This window comes from Neomonachus schauinslandi, chromosome 14 (genome assembly GCF_002201575.2).
Source record: "Neomonachus schauinslandi chromosome 14, ASM220157v2, whole genome shotgun sequence".
NCBI classification, from domain to species: Eukaryota; Metazoa; Chordata; class Mammalia; order Carnivora; family Phocidae; genus Neomonachus; species Neomonachus schauinslandi.
Window position 1 is genome coordinate 18556208 of NC_058416.1, and position 22955 is coordinate 18579162.

The 22955-nt window shown below is 39.3% G+C and overlaps 1 protein-coding gene across 1 annotated transcript in view; it reads right to left on the reverse strand.

Moving 5' to 3' along the window:
• WDR7 (WD repeat domain 7) overlaps positions 1-15598 on the reverse strand; it is a 345210-nt gene extending 329612 nt beyond the window's left edge. Inside the window, exon 1 of the mRNA XM_021686377.1 lies at positions 15567-15598. The gene's annotated coding sequence lies outside the window, so the exon portion shown is untranslated. The remainder of the gene's footprint in view (positions 1-15566) is intronic.
• Positions 15599-22955: the final 7357 nt, after the last annotated feature.

The following is a 22955-nucleotide window of genomic DNA, read 5'->3' on the forward strand; positions in this document are numbered from 1 at the left end:
CATGACCTGAGCCGAAGGCAGTCGCTTAACCAACTGAGCCACCCAGGCGCCCCTATTAAATAAAAATTTTTAACTGATCAAGCTTCACAGTCAAATATCAGGAGTTCTAGATGCTACTTCTCATTTTGCCACTAATCATGCAGTCTTTGATCATATCATTTCTAAGGCTTAGTTTTCTCCCCAAGAGTTATTTATAAAATTAATTTATTTTGAATCATCTGAAGTCAAAAAAATCAAATCATGAAGAGCAGGGATCTTAATGTTTACCTCTAAGTCATCTCTTTTGGTTGCTTTATTTTTTTATTTTTAAAGATTTTATTTATTTATTTGAGAGAAGGAGAGCATGAGAGGGGGGAGGGTCAGAGGGAGAACAGACTCCCTGCTGAGCAGGGAGCCCGATGTGGGACTCATCCCGGCACTCCAGGATCATGACCTGAGCCGAAGGCAGTCGCTTAACCAACTGAGCCACCCAGGTGCCCTCTTTTGGTTGCTTTAATTTCGTGTATTTCTCTATTTCACTGACTCTCCTCTATTTCTCAGTTCTGTATAGAAATATAATTGTACTTCAGTCAACAACAACAATAAAAATAATCATAACTGAAAGAACACTAAACTTACAATCAGAACTGTATTCAAGGGGCGCCTGGGTGGCTCAGTCAGTTAAGTGACTGCCTTCAGCTCAGGTCATGATCCTGGAGTCCCGGGATCGAGCCCCACATCGGGCTGCCTGCTCAGCTGGGAGTCTGCTTCTCCCTCTGACCCTCCCCACCTCTCATGCTCTCTCTCTCTCTCAAATAAATAAATAAAAATATTTAAAAAAAAAAAGAACTGTATTCAAATCCTGGCTCTTCTGTGGAATCTTGAAAAAGTTACCCCTCTGGGTCTCGGCTTCCCCATCTGTAAAAGATGGACAATAATACCCTCTTTTAAGAAAGCTGTCCTAATGATCGAGAGAAACCATACATGTAATGCAACTAGTGAAATAGCTAGCACATGGCAGATGCTCAGTAAATATTAATTTTTTAAAAACACAGATTTTGCTACTTCTTCACATTATGCTTCCACATCTACTGGTTTCTTCCAGCACTGCCATTTCATATTTAATAAAGTTGGATTTTTAATAAGGTTATGATCTTTCAATGACTTTCTGCTATAAAATAAAAGAACTACTGTATATGCTTGTCAGACACAATTCTATTATCTGCAAATATGACAATTCAGTTCTGCATGACTTTATTAGAAGTAATGCTACAAACTCCTATGTGATACTAAAACAGCTTTCAAATTAAGTTCTGTATACATTTTAGAGCAGCATTTCCCAAGTTTTCATTTTGTGCCTATAGATAAAATGGACACAATTCAACTATCCAATGGGGCTTACACATATGCAAGCAAACAATTACCACAGAGTGTGATACAGGAGAAATCTCAAGACCTATGGAGACAAAAAAGATCGATATCCTAACCTACACTTTAATGGATCCAGGAAGGATTCTTGGAAGAAATAATGGTGAGAATGAGTAGGAATTAACCCAGGAAGAAGCTGAGGGAATCACATGTTCTGAATCCCATAGGTAAGAGAGCTCAATTCTTTCTCGACAGTGAAAATAGTAAGAGTTGGCATTCAGAGCACAAAGGCCAAATGATGAGACAAGAAACAACAGGTAGATATGCACCAATCATAAAGGACTTGATAAGCCATCTGGAGGAATTTGGAGTTTAACCTGACAGCAATAGGAAACAGGTCAAGTGTTTTAAATTTGAATTTGCTTTTCAGAAAGATCAGTCTAGCTGCAACACAATGGACAGGGATAAAACTCTGGGTTTGAAGACCAATGGGGCTACTGCAGTACTGCTAGTGAGAAACGATGGTACTGACATTTATCACAAACTCTCCTTACTTATTTCTGCATTTTTTTGTTTAATGAACAAATGACTACTACTCTGCCCTGGTACTCTATGCTCGTGTTCCCTAAGATCAAGAACCACATCTGTGTATTCACCACATGATACTTAGCATGTCTGCCATATAGGATGTCTTTAATAAATATATGATGCAAGGTAGTAGTGGCGAGAACGGCAATAGTAAGATGAATATGAGAGCTCTTTTAGAGATACAACAGATAGGACCTGGTGTTCAGCACACCAAGCTGATAAAGATGCAACATGGCTTTTGATTATTAGGTTTTACATAAAGGCACTATGCGGACAAGAGAAAAGAAAAAGCACTTTGAAATATCAAAAGTCCTCTACATAAAGGATAGGCACTATTATTATGATACAGATGCCCAGTGAAGTCATCAATAAATTCGGATTCTAATACATGAGACAATTCTACACTTAACCAGAATTTACTAACTATAGGTTTTGAGAAGGGAGAAGATATTACAAGATTTCACATTAGTCTTAAGCAGGATCAGACTAAAGAGACTTAGTGGTCCCATACGTAGATCTCTAAATAGAGAAGCGACATGCTAAAACGCGGTGACATAGTATAAAGTTCAGATTAACACAGAGAAAACACTGCAGACAGGGAAACAGATATGATGCTACTACAACTAGCCTGGGTGCACAGAGATAAGAAGCTTAGCTAAAATTATGAGTTTTGAAAGAAAAAGAAAATACAAGACAATTACGAAAAACAGTGAATCATGGGGTTTGATGCAATGTGTAAGGCTAGAGGCAAGACAAAGACATGTGACTGTTACTTTCCAAGCAGAGTGAGATGGAAAGAGGGAGGAAGCAAGCATGAGGGGAAGAAGGGAAGTGATAACGTACATAAGGCAAAAGGGGAACAGACACATCATCTGGTCTCAGAGAAATTAGAACTCAGAAAACATTTTCATTAAATGGCAGCAGAGAGGGGCGCCTGGGTGGCTCAATCGGTTAAACGTCTGCCTTCGGCTCAGGTCATGGTCCCAGGGTCCTGGGATCGAGCCCCACGTTGGGCTCCCTGCTTGGCCGGGAGCCTGCTTCTTCCTCTCCTCCCTGCTGTGCTGTCTCTTGCTGTCTCTGTCACTATCTCTCTCTCAAATAAATAAATGAAATCTTAAAAAAAAAAAAAAAGATAAATGGCAGCAGATAATTCAACAGAAAGTGTTCCACAAGAGTGGCAAAAACGCGATCACCCTTTGCCTGCATCAGTAAATCAAGTCACTGCAAGTTGATGAAATGTGGGTCTACCTGGCAAGGCTTTGCTTGTTTTTGACATTTAAGCTATTGTAAAAGAAAGGTTTTTATAGTTGACAAAAAAAATAAAAAATAAACTGGCTTCCTAATTTAAAAATGGAGAGAATATAGCCCATTTACTATCTAATAGTTTTTATTTTGGTGGATATTTAGGTCCATTGGCAATTCTCTCAAAATCACATGGCAAACATCTCAGAGCTCAGAGGCATATACAGACCTCCTGATTCCTAATGCAATAAATATTCTTCACTATTTTTTTAAAGTAGGTTCTATGCCCAATGTGAGGCTTGAACTCAACCCTGAGATCAAGAGTTGCATGCTCTATCTACTGAGCCAGCCAGGGGTGCCTACTCTTCACTATTCTATACTATCTTCATTTACTGCAAACTTCCATATACTAAAAAATGTCATTCTCCTGTCAACCTGGTTAATCAATATGTTTTACTAAATCACATTACTCAAAGGTAAGTAGAACTCTAGTATTCCTGGATAAAATGATATGATGTCTGGGCTCAGCAGCACATGGGGGAGGGAGGGAGGAAATGGGGCATAAGAGATGTTTAAAGGGATGAATGTGAAACAGGATCTTAAGTGTGAGGGATGGTCTGCATCCAGACCTTCCTTTAGGAATTAAGGACTTATAACCCAGCTGCTGAGAGCTGCTGAGAACCCACCAAGGCCTGCCCTAGTCAAAGGTAGATGCTTTGCCCAAGTTCTTATCCCCTTCCCATAGGACAGTCCATATCCAATAACTGATCAACTCAAGGATATAAAAACCAGGCCCCCTCACATCAATTCAACATAGCCCTAAAGGGTCATTCTATCTTTAGAATTCCCCTCACCCTCTAGGGTCAACTGAGATTTCATTGAGACTTACCACAACTCAACTTCTCCCTTTGGCAGAACCCGCTTCCTGTCCTTCCCGCCCCCTGCACAACCCACCCCCATGCCCTGTGTTTTGGTGGGGTTTTTTTGGTTGGTCTTTTTTTTTATTTTTTATTTTTTTGAGAGCGAGAGAGAGAGCATGAGTGTGAGCTTGGGGGTGGGGGTGAAGGGAGGGGGAAATCTCAAGCCAACTCCCCACTGAGCACTTAGCCTGAGATCATGACCTGAGCCAAAATCAAGAGTTGGAAGCTTAACCAACTGAACCACACAATTCTGTAATGACACCAGGCCAAAACAGAAAAACAAAACCAAAACACACAATAATCACGGCTACCTATGAAGAAGGAAATTAAGAAGAGACTAAACTGAGTGGGAATCCTAATTCTGAAGATAAATCGTTGGTCTTAAGGTTTTCCTCCCACCTTTGGACACTTCACTGTATTCCAAAATGTATTTTAATAAATAAATAAAATGGTTTTATTTGACTCACCAGGTTTTGTTTTAAAGATGCACATGTGCACACATGGAGTTTCCAAAAAATGTTTAACAAGAATTTATCTGTAGCCTATCATCTTTGAAATACTAGTTCTCTGCTGTGAGCACTCTGTCCCAAACCCTGATTCACTACTTCTTTTTTTTTTAAAGATTTTATTTATTTATTTGAGAGAGAATGAGAGAGAACACATGAGAGGGGGGAGGGCCAGAGGGAGAAGTAGACTCCCTGGCGAGCAGGGAGCCCGATGCGGGACTCGATCCAGGGACTCCAGGATCATGACCTGAGCCGAAGGCAGTCGCTTAACCAACTGAGCCACCCAGGCGCCCCCCTGATTCACTACTTCTGCAAACATGTTTTCACTATAAATTCTATATACAGGTACATAACACTTAGCCTTGTGTGTAGTTATTTGTTTAGAAATTTGATGTTCCATTACAATCTGCGTTCCTCAAGGGTAAAACCAGATCATCTATGTAAACCCACCACCTTTGTTATTTAACAATTATCAAGCAAACTGCATTCTACTGGGATTTGCGGTGGCTCACCAACACCTAGAATAGTAACTGACTTCCACTAGTGGTCAATATGTATCTACTGAATGAATAAACAGAATAACAATAACTAGCATTTATTAAGCTCTCACTGTGTGCCAAGCAAGAGAAGATTTTTTTTTTTTTTTTTTTTGTTAAATCTAACCCCTTCTGAACTCTTTCAAGAACCTTACTCCCTTAATTATGCTCCTCCTGTCGACCATTTTAATCTCTACTAAATTTAGCCTTCATCCTTCAAACACGCTCACATGTCATTTTTGTCCAAAACACCTCCCCCTGTTACTGACCCCTGGTTGTAAATCCAGTTCTCTCTGACATTCTAATTAAAATCAACATTTTGAAACCGGTGGTCTTTGACTCTGTTTCCATTTCCTTACTACAAAAGGCCTCGTGTAATTGAGTTCTATCCTTAAACAAGATCTAAGGAACTGAAGATATCCCTCTACATGAAGAGATCAACGATTTCTCTAATATGACACTCCAGGGCAGAACTCTCCAGTACTAACAGAGAGAAGCGATGCCTTGGAGAGGCCCGAGCAAAGAGAATGCTTTGACTTTAATGGACTTTTGACACCTATTCTTTCCATTCTTTCTAAATCCAACCATCTTATTCAGTCCTTACAGTATAATAAGGCTGCTAGTTTGACATGGCTGAGCACTTGCTAATCCTCAACCCTCTCCCTTTTTTCTGGTTCAGTTCTCTCACAATCATCCTCTTCCTATTTTTTCAGCTTTCTTCCACCTAGATATATGAGGTCCTAGAAAGCCAAAGAAGAATTCAAGGAATAAGGGAAGATCTTACATCCCTGTTTCTCATTAGATTTAGACTATTTGATTATTCTTTTAATAAAAAACTTAGAATGAAATTTACTTTTCCTGACTCTCCCCAACTTTTTATTATGAAAAATTTCAAATGTACAAAAGGTTCAAAAAATAGTATACAGATCATTCAACAAATATGTCATATGTCCCTTGTCAATATTTGTGTATGTATATACATACATATACATATATACATACTCTTTGTTGCTAAACCATTTGAAAATAACCTACACACGACAATTCACCACTAAATAAAATAAAGAGCTTAAATATAAAGAGCATTCTCTTTCATAAACAGAATATCATTATCGCAATCACCATTATCAATGCTGTAATAATTCTCTAATAGCACCTATTATCCAGTCCATATTCAAATTACTTCAACGGTCTAAAAAAATGTCTTTTGTAACTTTTTCTAAACCAGTAAATATTCAAGTTGTATGCATTGAATTTGGTTGTTTTGTCTCTTTAGTCTTTAGTTCTAGAACAGTCCCAACCTCCTTTTTTCATACTAACTTTAAAAAACAAAACAAAATCAATTGCTTATAAAATGTTACACATTTTAGATTTGTGTGATTTTTTTTATGATGTCATTTACCTTGTTTCTCTATCTCCTATTTTCCTGTAAACTGGATCTAAAGGCATCAGTAGGCTCAAGTAAAACATTTTTGGCGAAAATACTTCATAAGTGACGTTGCACACTCCACACTGTATCACAGGAGGTACACAACATCACATTGTCCCACACCATTTGATTAAGGCACTGACTACCAGATACTTCCACTGTACTATTTTTTCTTCCTTTAAAGCTATCAACAACCTATGCAGTGATACTCTGATAAGACCATCCTATTCTGCAATATCCCATGTGACACTGATATCCCATGTGATTTCTAAAAGCTATAAAACAGAATAATATGTGAAAAATCTAGTATGAGATCAATGTTAATTTCTTGACATTACTTTTTAAACTCTCAACTGCAAAAGCAAGATGTATTTCTATCCCACAAATGCAGGTATTTTCATAAGGAGTCAACATCATCTCGGTATGTGTACTTCCTGTGCCTCAGGCAGGCCCCCTGAGACTTACAGACAACAAACTCAAATTCTCTCTCAACACGTGCAGAAGAGTAGGCCTACACTACCCACCTTCCTATGGGGAACATGAGTAACAGAGACTATACACTAAACAGCTGAACTTTGCTTGCCACAGTTACAATAAAAGAAAGAAGAGTCTGTAAAGGTTTACTCATAGAATATTCCTACATCATTTGTCAAAAGAGTGTCTTCAAGTTAAATTCACAATATGATGTGATGAAGGCAGTGATCATTAAGATTATTAATTTTCGTTGTGCTGTGCTTTTGTTACCAATTTATTGAAGACTTGGAAAAAACTGAATCAGATCATAAAGACTGTTTACTGTAATGCAGTAAGATAGCTAGGCCATAAAATGTACTGAAAAAATTACTGAGCTGCTTACTCAGAACAAAAGGTTTCCGGAATTAAAGAGCTGTGAGGGACACGACCTTCTGAACACTAAGTTTGTCAGTAGCTTGACAAGATCATACTTTAGTATTTGAGTGGCAAGAAAACAATTCCCAATGAACATGACACTTAAGGACCGCTTTTTCAAGGGAGTTCCAATATTCTGTTTTAAAAGGACATGTGCAACGAGCAGATGGCAACAGAAGACTACACTTATTTCTTATTGCAAAACAGCCCTGAGCACATGAGAGTCAGGTGTGAAGAACTGTAGAGCTATCTGGTCAAAAAATATATCACAATTTTCTAAACGATTCATAGATTTTGAGGCATGAGTCATGTTCTAAATTTCTACAGCAGCAATCAGGATGTCTGAATTCAACTTATGCTCTATCAACCAAACTGCCTCAGTTTCAAGAGTTAACTGATTAAGCTAAAAAGCAAATGATGACCATCAAGCCCCTACATTTTAGGGAAAGCAGGCCTCATTTGGTAGAACCAACTTTGACCCACTCGCCTCTAATCTCATCTGCATCTCCAATTATTCCTACTTGTTTCCCTCACTTTGCCATCAAAACTAAATTAAGCACTGAAGTTTCTCATTGCTCATAAATTAAACTACCCAGAAGTAGAAACAAACACGATTCCCCAAACTGGAAGTTGAACTGTCACAGTATTCTAGGGATCAGTAAGGTCTGCCGGTAAGTACAAAGATTTGACAGTCGTACGACGACTACGGACTAATCCAGCTCCTCTATTTACAAGCCTTAAGGAAATATGCAACCTCTTTCCAAGTCAGAATGTCCTCATTTGTGGGACGCCTAGGTGGCTCAGTCGGTTAAGCATCTGCCTTCGGCTCAGGTCATGATCCCAGGGTTCTGGGATTGAGTCCCACATCGGGCTCCTTGCTCAGTAAGGAGCCTGCTTCTCCCTCTGCCTGCCTCTGTCTCTCTCTCTCTTTCTGATAAATAAATAAAATCTTAAAAAAAAAAAGTCCTCATTTGTAACATTACCCTTCTCCTTAGAGACTACAGGAAAGTGTTCTGCCTATCACAAAACTGCTCTTGACAAGGTCACCAATGACCCCTCCATTACTAAATCCAACGTCAAGTTCTAACCCGCATCTTCCTGACCTACCAGCAGCATTTGGCGTAGTTCATACTTCCTCTTCCTTGAAACGCTTCTCTTGCCCTCCAAGTCTTCACACCTTCCTGATTGATCTCTAGCTTTAGTCTCCATTTTTCCTCATTTTTGACGTTTAAATGATGGCATACCAAGAGCTCAGTCCTTGGACTTCTTTTCTGGCAACACTCCTTTCCTTCCTTTCTCCCTCCTTCAGTGATTTCACCAAGTCTCACAGCTTAAATACCAACTATATGTTGATAATTACCAATTACAGCTTGGGGCTCTCTTCTGACTCCAAACTCACCTATCCAGCTTCCTACTCAGTATGTCCCTCCAGATGGCTAATTAGCTTCTCAAACTTGACCTGTTCAAAAGTGAGTCCCTGGTCTTCTTCCCCAAACTTGCCCCTTCCACAGTCTTCACCATCTTAGTTAATAACAACTCCATTTTTACAGCTTCATAGGCCAAAATCCTAGAATCATCTTTGATTCTTCTCTCACACACATTCCACATCCCAATCCATCAGAAAACTCTACTGGCAATACCTTCAGAGAGTACTATATCCAGAACCCAAAGACTCCTCTATACCTTGACTACCGCCACCCCATTTCAAATTGCCAGCAACTCCCACTATGGATAATACAATAGCCTCTTAACTGGTCTCCCTGTTTCCACCCTTGCCCCCTTTACAATCTCAATAGAGCATGCAAAATGACACTATTTTTTTAAAAAATCACATCATATCACAAAGCTACTCAGAATTCCCCCTGTGCCTTCCTGTCTCACCCAGAGTAAAAGCCAAACTATTACTGCCTATCCTACACAAGTGAGGCTGTTGTTCTCTCTCTTGCTTTCTCTTCATCCACTCTGGTTCTTGGTTTTCTTCAATTTATCAGGCAGGGTCTTATCTCAGAAGTGTCCCCCAGGTCTTCATGGTACACTCCCTCACCCCCTTCAGGTCTCTGCTAAAATGTCATCTTCTCAGGGAGGCCTTTCCTGACCAACATAAATTGTAAAATCCACCATCCCCACAGTATTTTATTGTATTTCTCCAAAGCATTTACAATCCTTTAACATACCAAACATTTTGCTTATTTGTCATCTGGCTTTCCCACTATAACGTAAGCTCCATGGAGGTGATGATTTATGTTTATTGTTCCATACTGTATTTCCAGTGCCTAGAATTTCTGCCACTTAGCAGGCACCCAAATATTTGTTGAATAAGTGAACAAAGTACTGAACAAAGTAGGTTTGTTTTGGTTTTCAAAAAAGTTGCAAATTAAAATCCATCTTGATTTTACATGCTTTGGATTTCACAGAAAAGTTGCTTATCAATTAGTTTTTCTGTAACAATGTCAGCAATTAATATAAGTCCCTCTAATCAAATCCCTAACACACTAATTGTTTTTCACCAGCTGCAAGTTGTTCCTATATTGGAGCCTCTTTTATTCTATCTGTGACACATATGAAGCCAGACATACCACAGGACCTATGCAGCTAATTAGCTGACATGGTTTACTTTAATCACTACTACTCACAAAGCCCTGTTAATGAGTCACAAAACTGCTTCTTAAACTAAGTAAAGTGATATTTTATTAGTGTGAACTTTTCACTCCCCCTAATGGTGGTTTTTATTGTTTGTTTGTATTTGAAATGTTTAGAGAAAAGAAGAACCCTTAAGGAAGACAGCCAAATAAATAACTTAAATGTGAGAACAGAAGGTAACTGGCACACTTTTATCAATCTGCTATCACTGACATATATTAACTACCAACATTCAGAGATAAATATGTACGTGCAAAATACTAGTAAAATACCTTGAGTGAGCTTGAAAGGTCATAAGTTACAATTGCTAAGCTGAATGGAAGACAGTGGTTTAAAAAGCCATGTATTTCCAGTAATTTTCTATTCTAAAAGAGCCTGGAGAATAACCCTTGGCAATTAAGAAATTTTCTCTGCCCTGAACTACTCACCACTGCCCTAACATTTTATTGTTCCATCATTTTCTGACTCCCACTAACCTAAGCAACTATCGGGGTGGGGGGGGAGAACCCTACATGTTCATTAAACATCACCAACACATTTTGGAAAAGATGCCTAATTTTATTTAAAGTATTTAATGTTTCATGAATATAGTATATATGTTAATAGAAAAAAATAAAAATTCCACTTAGACAAAGACTTTCTAAATGCAGTCATGATGTAGGGCTTCTTCCAACAAAATTTTTTGCACTCTTACTAGCAAAGTAGTTTTAAGTCATCAGATGAACCACATGCATAGAGTTCAGATTCTAAGTTGACATCATAATACTATGATTATGTAGGAATATAAGGTATCCTCTTATTGATGACAGGATTTCATTGGGCCACAGAAAAATTCACAGCTGCTTCTGCTGATGATCAATGGCATGCACATAGCTAAGACTATGAACTTTGTATAAAGTGCAACAATGAAGGGGACAAAATGGGAAAAGAACCTACAAACCTCACTAACTGCATATTTTAATCACCTGCCCCAACAAACAGACAAGTGTCACAGAGAAATGTAATAGACAAACCAGGAATAAAGGCACTACCTAGTTCCAGGCCTAACACTACAAATACTAAAATTATTTCCAGATTTATACTATGAATTTTGATCTCTGTCTAGTAGAACACAACAAAGATAAAATCAATATATGGAAATCAGTAGCATTTTCTTCTATCTATAATAATCTACTTTAAAATAGTATCTAGGCACAATATTTTTTTAAACAACAACAACAACAAAAATTCTGCTCAGTCATAAATGGAAGACCATTCAATGTTCTTGGATAAGATGACCTAGTATTACGAAGATGTCAATTCTCCCCAAAATAAATCTATATATTCAATGCATCCTCAATCAAAATTCTAGTTATGTTGTTTTTAGAAACTCTAGCTCTAAAATATATAGAAAAGAGTAAAAATCCACAAATAGCTAAACCAACTTTGAAAATGGGCAAAGAATGGAGAACTTGCCCTACCAGCTACTTAACATCACTAGCCATTTGGAGGGGCAAATTAAGACCACAGTGAGATATCACTACACATCTAAACAGCTAAAATAAAAATATAGTGGGGCTCCTGGGTGGCTCAGTTGTTAAGCATCTGCCTTCGGCTCAGGTCATGATCCCAGGGTACTGGGATCGAGCCCCACATCAGGTCCTCTGCTTGGCGGGAAGCCTGCTTCTCCCTCTCCCACTCTCCCTGCTTGTGTTCCTCTCTCGCTGTTTCTCTGTCAAATAAATAAATAAAATCTTTAAAAAAATAAAATAAAAATATAGTGATAATACCAAATGCTGGCAAGGATGCAAAGAAACTCAATCTCTCATACATTGCTGGTGGGAACATAAAATGGTGCAGCCACTCTGCAAAAACAGTTTGGCAGTTTCTTCACAAACTAAACCTACACTTATCATACCACCCAGCAATCACCTTCCAAGGCAGTTATCCCAGAAAACGTGAAACTTCGTACACACACACACACACACACACTACAAGAATGTTCATTGCACCTTCATTTGTAATAGCCAAAAACTAGAAAGAGCCCCAATGTCCCAGTGAATGGTTACACAAACTGCAGTACACATATACCATGGAATACTACTCAAATTATGCAACAATTTGGATGAATCTCAAAAATTATCTCATGCAACAATCTGGATGAATCTCAATCTCAAAAAATCGTATGTTGTGTAATTCCATTTATACAGACTTCCTGTACAGATACAATTATAGAGATGGAAAACTGATTAGTGAGCAGAGGTTGGGGATTGAAAGGAGATGGATGTGCCTAAAAAGGTGTAGCCGGAAGGAGATTTTCATGATGATGGAACAGTTCTCTATCTTGACTGCAGTGATGGTTACAGGTATCTACACAGGTGATAAAATGGCATTGAGCCATTCACAGGCATTGCACCCATGTCAATTTCTGGGTTTAGCTATTATACTATATATAGTTGGATAAAATGTAACAACTGGGTGATGTTATATAAAATGTAACCACTGGGGGAACCAGCCCTCTCTGTACTATTTTTGCAACTTCCTAGGATCTGTAATTATTTCAAACACAGGCTAAAACAAAATGGGAAGAATTATTCACATAGGGGAAAAAATTAATACAAAGCCACTGTGTGAAAAACACATGGTATTACAGCAAGAGCGAGCAAACAAACCAAAGGAACACAATACAGTATTCAGAGTATGTATGAGAACTTGATATACAATGAGTGTAGCATCTTATCTAAGGGTAAAGGAGAGAATGCCACTTGGAAAACTGGCACACTATATGGAAAATAAACTGAATCTCTCCCTTGTGACATATAAAAAGACTCAGGATGCACTAAAGACCTACACATTTCACGGAAAACTATGAAGTTAGTAGAACATAAAATAAGAATAATTTTATGACATAGGATTTGGGGAAAGACTTCTTAAAATCCCCAAAGCACAAACCATAGGCAAATTTTTAAAAATGTGACTACATCAAAATTGAGGATTTCTGTTCAATGAAGCACATCATGAAAAACGTTACAAATGACAAAATAGGAACAGGGATACTTAAAATATTTAAAAGACTAGTATCTAAGGAAATACAAGAGCTTCTGCAGATCAACAAGGAATGAAACCTCAAAAATGAGAAAGGGATGAACAATTTTACAAGAGGGAAAATCAAAAAGATAAAATGCACATGAAGAAATCCTCAAACTCCTTAGTAATAGTGAAATGTAATTTAAAATGAGATTTTACTTTGTATCAATTAGTGTGGAAAAACTAGGACACTGGATAACACTAAGCAACAGTGGAGCTATAAGGACATAGAAACCCCCCAGACCTGCCTGCAGAGGTATATAAACTATTACAGTTTGTTCTGAAACACAATCTAGCAGTCCTTTGATAAAATATGTGAATGCCTTATGATCCAGAAATCACATTCCTGGATGTAAATCTCAAAGAAAGCATCACAGAGATCTTGGAGGTATGTTTATTATAGAACTGTTTACAGCAGTAGGAAAATAAAGGTAAAATGGGTATCTGCAAATAAGAGTAGATGGAAACCTGTCATGGATATACTCTCTGAAACACTGTGCAGCAGTCAGATGCAATGGAGAGTGACACAAATAGATCTTTAAAACGTGGTAGGAAGAGAAAAAAATTTTCAATATACAATATTATATAACATATGTGATACGTAACATATAACATACAAAATATACCTATCTCTAAAAATCAAAAATGTGGGCACCCAAAACAATCCAAAACAATATACATTTAATAACACATACGAACATAAGTATACACATCACACATGTTAAAAACGGTTTCCCATGGGTTGATGAGCAAGGAAATGGAGTGGGAATTGGAAATAAAATACAATGAATAAAAAAAAAAAGGAGACACACCTTGAACAGCCAATGATGATCAATGAATTGAGAAAAATTAATTCAATCCTCTTCACCTGAGGTCCAAAAGAAACTTTAAGTACTCACACCTAACACAGAGAATGCTACTAAAGCTAAATGTTATCCTACTTTTCTCATGACAAAGACACAAAAACTAGCTCACTACTTTTAAAGTGTTCAATGCTAAGCCTGTTAAATAGATAAACCACCCCACTCACTTTGCTTCAAAACAGAACTTATATCCAAGATAAAAATAAAAGGAAATTATAAGATACAAGACTCACTACTCAAAATATAAGTTTCCATAATGATACTCAAATAAAGTAAGGCCCAGTCCCTTTGATTTACCTACCAAATCTTTTAAAATTTAGCTATGTACAGGTGGCAATAAGAAAAAGTGTATAGTCTAGTTTTAAGTAGAGCTCTGGAGTATCTTAAAAATAGAGACAGACATTTAAGTAAATAAATTCTCCATAATAATCTCTTTTTGAAATTAACAAGGCATTTACTATTTATTTATACCGTTTTCCCAATCTGAAATAACTAAGATGTTATTTTCAATGAAATCAAGGGCAGTTTTGGATTCTTCATAAATAAAGGCCTTTCAATACACTATTTTTACTTTTAAACTGCTCTCCACTTCCAGTCACATGTAGCTTATAAAGCAAGAAAATCTGTGTCATACCAAAATTTCAAAAACTCAATTTCTCTTTTACACCCTACGATTCTTGCCATCTTATTCATAAAGTCCTAAGCAATAAGCATCTAAAAGAGTCATAGCCTGCCATTTTTGGCTTATGGCAAATGTTACCATGAAAGCAAGCTGTTCCTCTCACTGAATCCTAAAATCCGCAGCATCAACATTGCCAATGCTGTCCAAGATGCAACTGTACCTGCCATAATTTCAAGCTATAAGAACCAGCAAATTCTGCCTGGGACCTGAGAAATTGACAAAGCAAGTGAATCAAAACATAAAACGCAATTTTTGGATCAAGGGCAGGGTAATGCTGACTCCAAACATATGGCTGCAGAACGCTGGGACCCAAAAGTAAGTAAGTGGGAGTAGCAGGTATCCTTAAACCAAGTCCTAGGGCAAAAGGATGGAAGGCAGGCAGGTGGCACCTCAAAGATGAAACTCTAACAGACGTCAGTACCTTAGGCAAGAGCAAACTAGAGAGGAGTACCAACAGGTAAGCAGAGCATGCGTACCCCAAAAGCAAGCCCGTTATCTGAAAGCGCAGTCAATAACCACCCACTCATCATCACAAACCACCTCACTGTTTAGATTGCCACTGAGGGCAGGGCGGTCCCATCTCAAAACCAAAGCCAGTGTCACCTGAAGCAAATGTCATTCACCAGGCCAAGGAACCCCAAAGACCCCTGGCCGAATCCCCGCTCCAGGCAAAGCCGCCTAGCTGTGGGCCTGAACCTGCAGGCTCGGTCAAGAACAGAACTTCCATCAGCAGCGCTCGAACAGCTGGCACCGCCCCCGGCCAGAACGGACTGCGACCCTTGACCCCCGGCCCCTGACCTTCACGGCAAGCACGTCCCATGCTGGGGTTCCCCCTGGATTAGCTCGAAAGCCTCCTCACCTGTCACAGCTTCATCTCATGCCGCGATGTTGTCCGTCCCACCACCCATGGGCGCCCGTCAAAGGTGGACAAGGCGAGGACGTTATGTGAGGAAGATGTGGGGTGCTCAATCCGGGTAGGCAAACCACAACCCGAGCCCAGCCGGCGTCTCCCCAGCGAGGTTGCAAGCTGCCGTTGCCGCCGCTGCAGTAAATCAGCTGACACCCAACTGCCGTGACTTTCGCTGCAACTGTCGCAAAAATGAGGGGGAGGGAAATGATGATCATTTGCATACTTGCCTGGCCGAGGCTGGAGCCAGAGAAGCCGGCCACGTTACCAAGGAGACGGAACGGAGGCTAGGGTGTCGACTGTGGGCAAAGAGTGCACGGCCGCCATTTTTATTATGGGAAGTTTGGTCTAGGCTCTCGTCTCGCTTCCAATGCCCATCCTAGGAGGACCAAGATGGAGGGAAGAATGAAATGGCAAGTCTAGGTGTTCCCAGGATGTTGCAAGTTTACTCTTCTGCCCTGCGACTCTGTCCAGACACTTGGAAAGTGTTAGCTCTGGAATTCAGTTACTGTTTCCTTCTGACCTCGAACTTAAATGTTGCCCACGACAGAGAGAGCCAGAGGAGGAACTCTGCTTCTGGACTAAAGGAAGTCTGACCTTGTGCAACATTCCTGTAGAGAAGAGGGAATGAGGGTACACTCTCTGTGTGGGCGGTAGAGCCTGGTGTAGCGGGAGATCTGTTACTGTCATCTGGGGCATGATACTTCTCTTCATTGTCCTCAAGTCCCCATATAAAAAATAGGCATAATAACTTCATGGGTATCTAGGAGGCTAAACGAGCTCAATAAATGTTAATTACTTATTATGATTGCCCATCTGCCTCCCAAATATTTATTGAATGAATGAATAGTAGCCAAGGGAAAAACTGGTGCGATGCTGGTAGCCAATGAATGGTCAGTTTGTCCTTCATAATCTCACTAATGGATTTATAGGACAAGAATTCTATTGCAGTCCCCAAAAGTAAGTTCTGTAAACGAATCACCTGGGGAGGCTGTCAAAATGAAGTTTCTGATTCAGTAGGTCTAAAGTGGGTTTCTGAGAGCCTCCATTTCTAAGGAGTTCCCAGGTTCCCTTTGCTGCTGGTCCTTGGACTGAGTCCTGGGTAGCAAAATCCTATTGGATGGGTCTGAAGCAGGGGGTTGACTAGGGGATTAGAACGGGGCAGAAACAACTCCTTGAGACAGGATCATTTCCTGTCAAAAGAGACCTAAGTGTTGGTTTAGTCAAAAGGCTTCCTGTCAATTTATTATTCCTGCAAGTGACGAACTCTTTCCTCCCCTTCTTTCCAGCATAGACAGTCCTCCTTCCTGCAACACATTGCAGACCTATCAGTGTTCTGGGGGGCACAACCCCTTTTCCCTCACTAGGCCATTTAGCCTCCTTTATGTCTAAGGTGTTGTTTCCTATATGCTGTTTATTTGTAGAGACCAGCTCTGCTGCCATCTTGAGAAAAACTAAATCATAATGTTGACCAAGGAATCAATAGAACACTTGAAAATCAGCAATTCTGAAATTGTCTTATACTGCAAATTGGGATTCTACGATTTTCTTCAACTTTTGACTAACTGCCTTGCAATCACATGGGGGCAGAGGAAGAGCAGGGAAATTATGTTAAATAGAAGAAATTAATTCTTTGGACAGCTGGGTTCAATATACTCATTCACTCTGTTGTAATGATGAATACATTTAAACCATTAAGTTCATAATCCCCTTTACAATTTACAAGAACTTTTTGGAAATACAGGAAGCAGAGTGGTTACCAGGGGATAATCTTAGGCTTCATTAAAGCTTGTTTGGTTTGTAAAGGAAATCTATAAAATATCCCTCCTAGATAAAGTTGACTTTTATTCAACAAATATTAATTGAACTTACATGTTTCAAATACCTTCCCAGGAATACAAAGGTTAATAAGAAGATTAATGAGAAACCTTCAGACTACAAACACTCCGGCCCCTCTCTACCAAGTTTACAAAACGTATTGCCAAAGTCTATATATAAATGCGTGCAATCTCCTGAGCCACATGACTAAAATAAAGATTCAAATATTAATGAATAACATGCTTCTGTTTCAGAAAAATTCACACATTTTTATATGCACATATATATTTTACATGTGTAACCTTCCTGAAAATTAAGACTTGGACCTTCAGTAGTTGATCCTGAGTATATTTTTTGAGTAAATTATTTATTTATTCCTGTCATCTAGAGGAATTATACAAAAATCTTAAAAGATTTACACAACCAAAAATTCAGTTCAACATCTATTTATTGAACCTTAACTGAAAGCAAAGCCAAGAAAGGAAGAATTTGGCACATTCAGTTCTATATAAGCTTTGCTTCCCATCAAGGCTCACAAAATGAGGAATTCTCTAAACATTGGAAAGTGTTTGGGCAACTAAAAAGAATGGCAAATTTCCCCCAAGACGTATGGCTACAATATAGCACAGTATGAGAAATAAGGAGTACATAAGGAGTAGTGGAGAAGAGATGAGTTACTTCTAGGCTGAGATGAGGAAGGATAATCACATTAGATTTCATGGAGGTCTACAAAAATGAATTGGATTTGGAATAGGAAGAACTGGGAAAGGAAAACAATTTTGTTGCTAGTTTTGAAATGTCTACAAGTGTGTGTATACATATAACATATGAAATGTAAAACATGAATATATATAGACACATATATAATAAACAGAGAGTTAAATTGGAAGTGAAGTACAGGGGACATAAAGCAGATATAGGGGAAACTGTGGTATTAAGACTTAGTTATTTCTGCCCCATGAGGGACTCCTTCAATGGGCAATCTTTGCCCTGGAACTCTCTCTTTGGTTGATACAGTCTTTCTCAGACTGGGCCTAAGCCCAGTAATAAAAAAATAACAAGGGGAAAATAGAATAAGTTCAGATAAGGAGAGGCCTTGAATGCCCTTAGAAGCCTTCAGGACTTTATTCTAAAGGAAGTGAAAAGCCACTGAACACTTTGACCAATATATAGGGTGGTCCTTTTCCTAATAACATTACATTTGTTTTTATTGCTATATAACAAATTACCACAAGTTTAGTACTGCCTCGAAGTTTCCATGGGAAAGGAGTTCAGGCACAATTTAACTGGGTCCTCTGCTTGTGATCACACAAGGCGACAATTGAGATGTCAGTCAGACTGCAATCTCATCTGGAGGCTCAACTAGGGAAGAATCTGAATCTGATTCCTGTCCTTGTGGGTAAATGACTAAGGACCCTCATGTCCTACAGGACACCTACAGTTCCTTGTCACCTGAGCCTTACCAAAGACCTTTCATGTGGCAGCTTACTTTTTCAAGGCCAGCAAAGAGCATCTCTCTAGTGGGTGCAAGGAAAATGGAGTTATGTAGCTATAGATATAGATAAAGATAGATAAATCTGTAGATAGTAACTTAATGAAGGGAGTGACAGCCCATCACCGTTTGCCATATTCTACTGGTTAGAAGCAAGTGACAGGTATCATGTGCACTCAAGGAGGGAGGATTGGACAGAGTGTGGCTCACTGGGGAATCCCTGGAGGGTGTGTCAGCCACAAAAATCAGTCCAGCAGCAATGCATCATGTACACTAGGTGGAGGAGACAGAGAGGCATGGAGACAAAGGAGAAGTTGTCATCATTGTTTTAACCAATAATGTATAGTTGTTACCAGAAAAGAACCATAAACAGAACCCATGGGGTAAGGGTCAAAAATTTTAACATGCTATGGTTTAATGATATGGGCATTAAAAAAATAAAACTTTTTTTTGTTTTACTACAAGGGTTGTAGTTTGTCCTACTAATCTCTCTCTTCTTTCTCCTGTCAGGATGAGAGAACCACCAGAGCCCGAGGAGAGTTGTTCTTCAATCCCCTGCCAAGAAGAAGATCCATATGTCACAAAGTGGACCATGGAAGACACAGATTCTTTAGAATTTAGTAGCAATTACCCTACAATACACTAGTACTTCCTGGACTTTCTAAGTTCCAAGTTGATTCTCCAAAAGGCAAGGAGATTTGCTCCTGCATTTTACAAATTTCTGCCTGGTGATCCAACTAGCCTCATTATTACTGTCATTTCCAGATTGTTTCATGTGTGCTATTATTTTTTTCCTGTAGGTTGTAAATCTGTGATTTGGTGCTCCCCACAGGGCCTAATACTTTGCTAATTCTGTCCCTTCTTTAGTGGACCCATTCGCCTAGAAGTCATGTCACAGTTGGGAGCTTCATGTTAGTACTAGGGGTCTTCACACTTTATCATATTGCAGCAGAGTAGATTAGTAAGTGCTCTTTGCATGGTTTTGTGTAATTATAATTCTTTAAGAGCTTCCCTTTGTACTCTCTCACGTGACATGAAAGTCAACTGGTGAGACTTCTTTTTTCCTATCTCATGACTTCTGCTAAATCAAACAATTTCTTCTAAGTAACAGGATGTCTTTCTCTAGAAATATCTCTATTTGGTCCATACTTACACTTTCTAGGAAAGTGTGAAGGTGTTAAAGTTGGGAGTGCTTGAGCTCCTCACAAACAAGGGTTTGGGGTCCCTCATCAAGCTACCAAGATCAATGAGGGGAAATTAGGATAGTAAAGAAGGACTTGAGGGGTTCTGGGGTAGTGCAGTTGGTTGAACAGCTGACTCTTGGTTTTAGCTCAGGTTGTGATCTCAGGGTCCTGGGACTGAGCCCCACATCGGGCTCTGTGCTCAGCACAGAGTCTCTTGAAACTCTTTCTCCCTCTCACTCTGTGCCTCCCCCATGCTCTCTCTCTCTCTCAAATAAATAAATAAAATCTTAAAAAAAAAAAAAGAAGGGCATGATGCACTGTCATAGGCTGTAGCAACAAGGGTTGTAGTTTGTCCTACTAATCTCTCTCTTCTTTCTCCTGTCAGGATGAGAGAACCACCAGAGCCTGGGGAGAGTTGTTCTTCAATCCCCTGCCAAGTAGAGGATCCATGTGTCACAAAGTGGACCATGGAAGACACAAAGATGCACTGCCCAGATTTTCCTTCCAGGAAATTCCACTTTCCAGCCTCATGGAGAGGGTTTGCTTACTGCTCCTGCTACAAGCTTCTTCAGGGTCTCCTCAGCTTTCCAGCTGGGATTACCTATTCTTGGGGCAGCCCTGGCAAAAATCTGAGCACAGCAAAGTTAGTCATGAGCACACTCTTCTTGGGGAGTCCCCAGTGGCTAGCAAGAAAGTGCACCCTCCTTCTCACTGTGCCACCTTCCTCTCCCTCTTCCTCCACTTCTGCTACTGCTATTTCTGTTGCTGCTGCAACTTTTCTGTCCATTTGAATCATTTCAAATAAAAATTCAGAAAAAAGAAATAAAGTTTTAATAAAAACGGGATAAAACAGGGGCACCTGGGTGGCTCAGTCGGTTAAGTGTCTGCCTTTGGCTCAGGTCATAATCCCAGAGTCCCAGGATCGAGCCCCACATTGGGCTCCCTGCTCAGCAGGGAGTCTGCTTCATCCTCTGCCCCTCATGCAGCTCATTCTTTCTCTCTCTCAAAGAAATAAATAAAATCTTAAAAAAAAACAAAACCGAGATGAGACATATCAACCAATGCAATGTATATACCTTATTTTGATACTGATTCAAATAAGTCATAAAATAAATTAGGAGAAAATGGAGAATTCTAACATTAAGTGAATATTTGATATTAAGGAAGCATTGTCAACATTTTAGGTGTGATAATGGGATTTTGGTTATGAAGGTTATTTTTAAAGGAATCCTTATCTTCTAGACATGCAGGCTAAAATACTACAGATGAAATTATATGATGCTTGGCATTTGCTCCACAATAATCTGGGTTGGGTGGGGCCGGGGGCAGTGTCTATGAGTACTTTAACTTTATTTCTATTTTCATGAAACAGTACTTTCTTTTACTTTTCCTAAATATAATTTGGCAAGGTGGAAAGCATCATTTATTCAACATCCAGTGGTATTGGGTGCTACGCTGAGCTGGACATTCAGATAGTGCAAAAACCTGGTTCTGTGGTCAAATTGTTCATAGTCTAGCAGGGAGAGAGATACATCTACAATTAGTGCAAAGCAGTGTGAGAAGTGGTGTGCTTTGGTACTTTCTACCAGTTGGGTCTGATCCCCCTTATTTTCTTCTGATTCTAATATTCTGAATTTTGGTGGAAAATACTGTTTTTAACATTGTGTAAATAACCACTTCCTTACTGGATAGAAGCTAACATACATTTTATTTTTATTAAATGTCTGCAGTGCCTGGCCCTCAGAGGTACTAAGAGTATGCACATACTGCCCCTCAGGAATGGGCTGACTGATGAGGTTGTGTATGCTTGGTGTATGTGTTTGCTCAAGGGCATGCCTGAGAGAGGGTTCTGGACACAGCAAAAGTCTTTATTGGGAGGCATTTCTTCTCTAAGTGTACATTCTAATCAGACAATCTCTACTACACTACCTTAAGCCAAAAAATAACTCTCTTTACGAGTGATTAAGTGAAAACACAGTTATATGAAGGCATGTGTAGTTTTTCAGGTTCAAAGAGTTAATTCGAACTCCCAACACACTCTTTAAAAAATTAAAATATGGAGCCTTATCTCAAAGGCTGAAGTGATAGAAATATTTATCTATCTGGCCTTCTTAATAGCAACTCTAGGCAGCTTAATGACTTCTGAACCTCAGATATAAATTTCAGAATAAAAAAGCTGTTTTACATTCCTGGGAAACATCCAAAACTGACTCAGAATTGCTAGCAAGTTTCTTCAGTATGTTCTAGGACGATGAGATTTATGACGGTGATGGGTCACTCCATGATTTCGTAGAAAACTCTCTCCTCCAAGACCCTGCCTAGCATCCAAAACTAAGGAATATGGTGTTAGTGGGGCAAATGGTCCGTCTGGGGACTTGACAGCATTATTTAAAGAAGCATTTGTGGCGGGGGGTGGGAGGGATGGGGTGGCTGGGTGATAGACATTGGGGAGGGTATATGCTATGGTGAGCGCTCTGAATTGTGTAAGACTGTTGAATCACAGACCTGTACCTCTGAAACAAATAATACATTATATGTTAAAAAAAAAAAAAAAGATAGTAGGAAGGGAAAAATGAAGGGGGGGAGATCGGAGGGGAAGACGAACCATGAGAGACTATGGGCTCTGAGAAACAAACTGAGGGTTCTAGAAGGGAGGGGGGTGGGGGAATGGGTTAGCCTGCTGATGGGTATTAAAGAGGGCACGTATTGCATATTGCATGGAGCACTGGGTGTTATACACAAACAATGAATCATGGAACACTACATCAAAAACTAATGATGTAATGTATGGTGATTAACATAACATAATAAAATAAAATTAAAAAAAAAAGCATTTGATATCCAAGG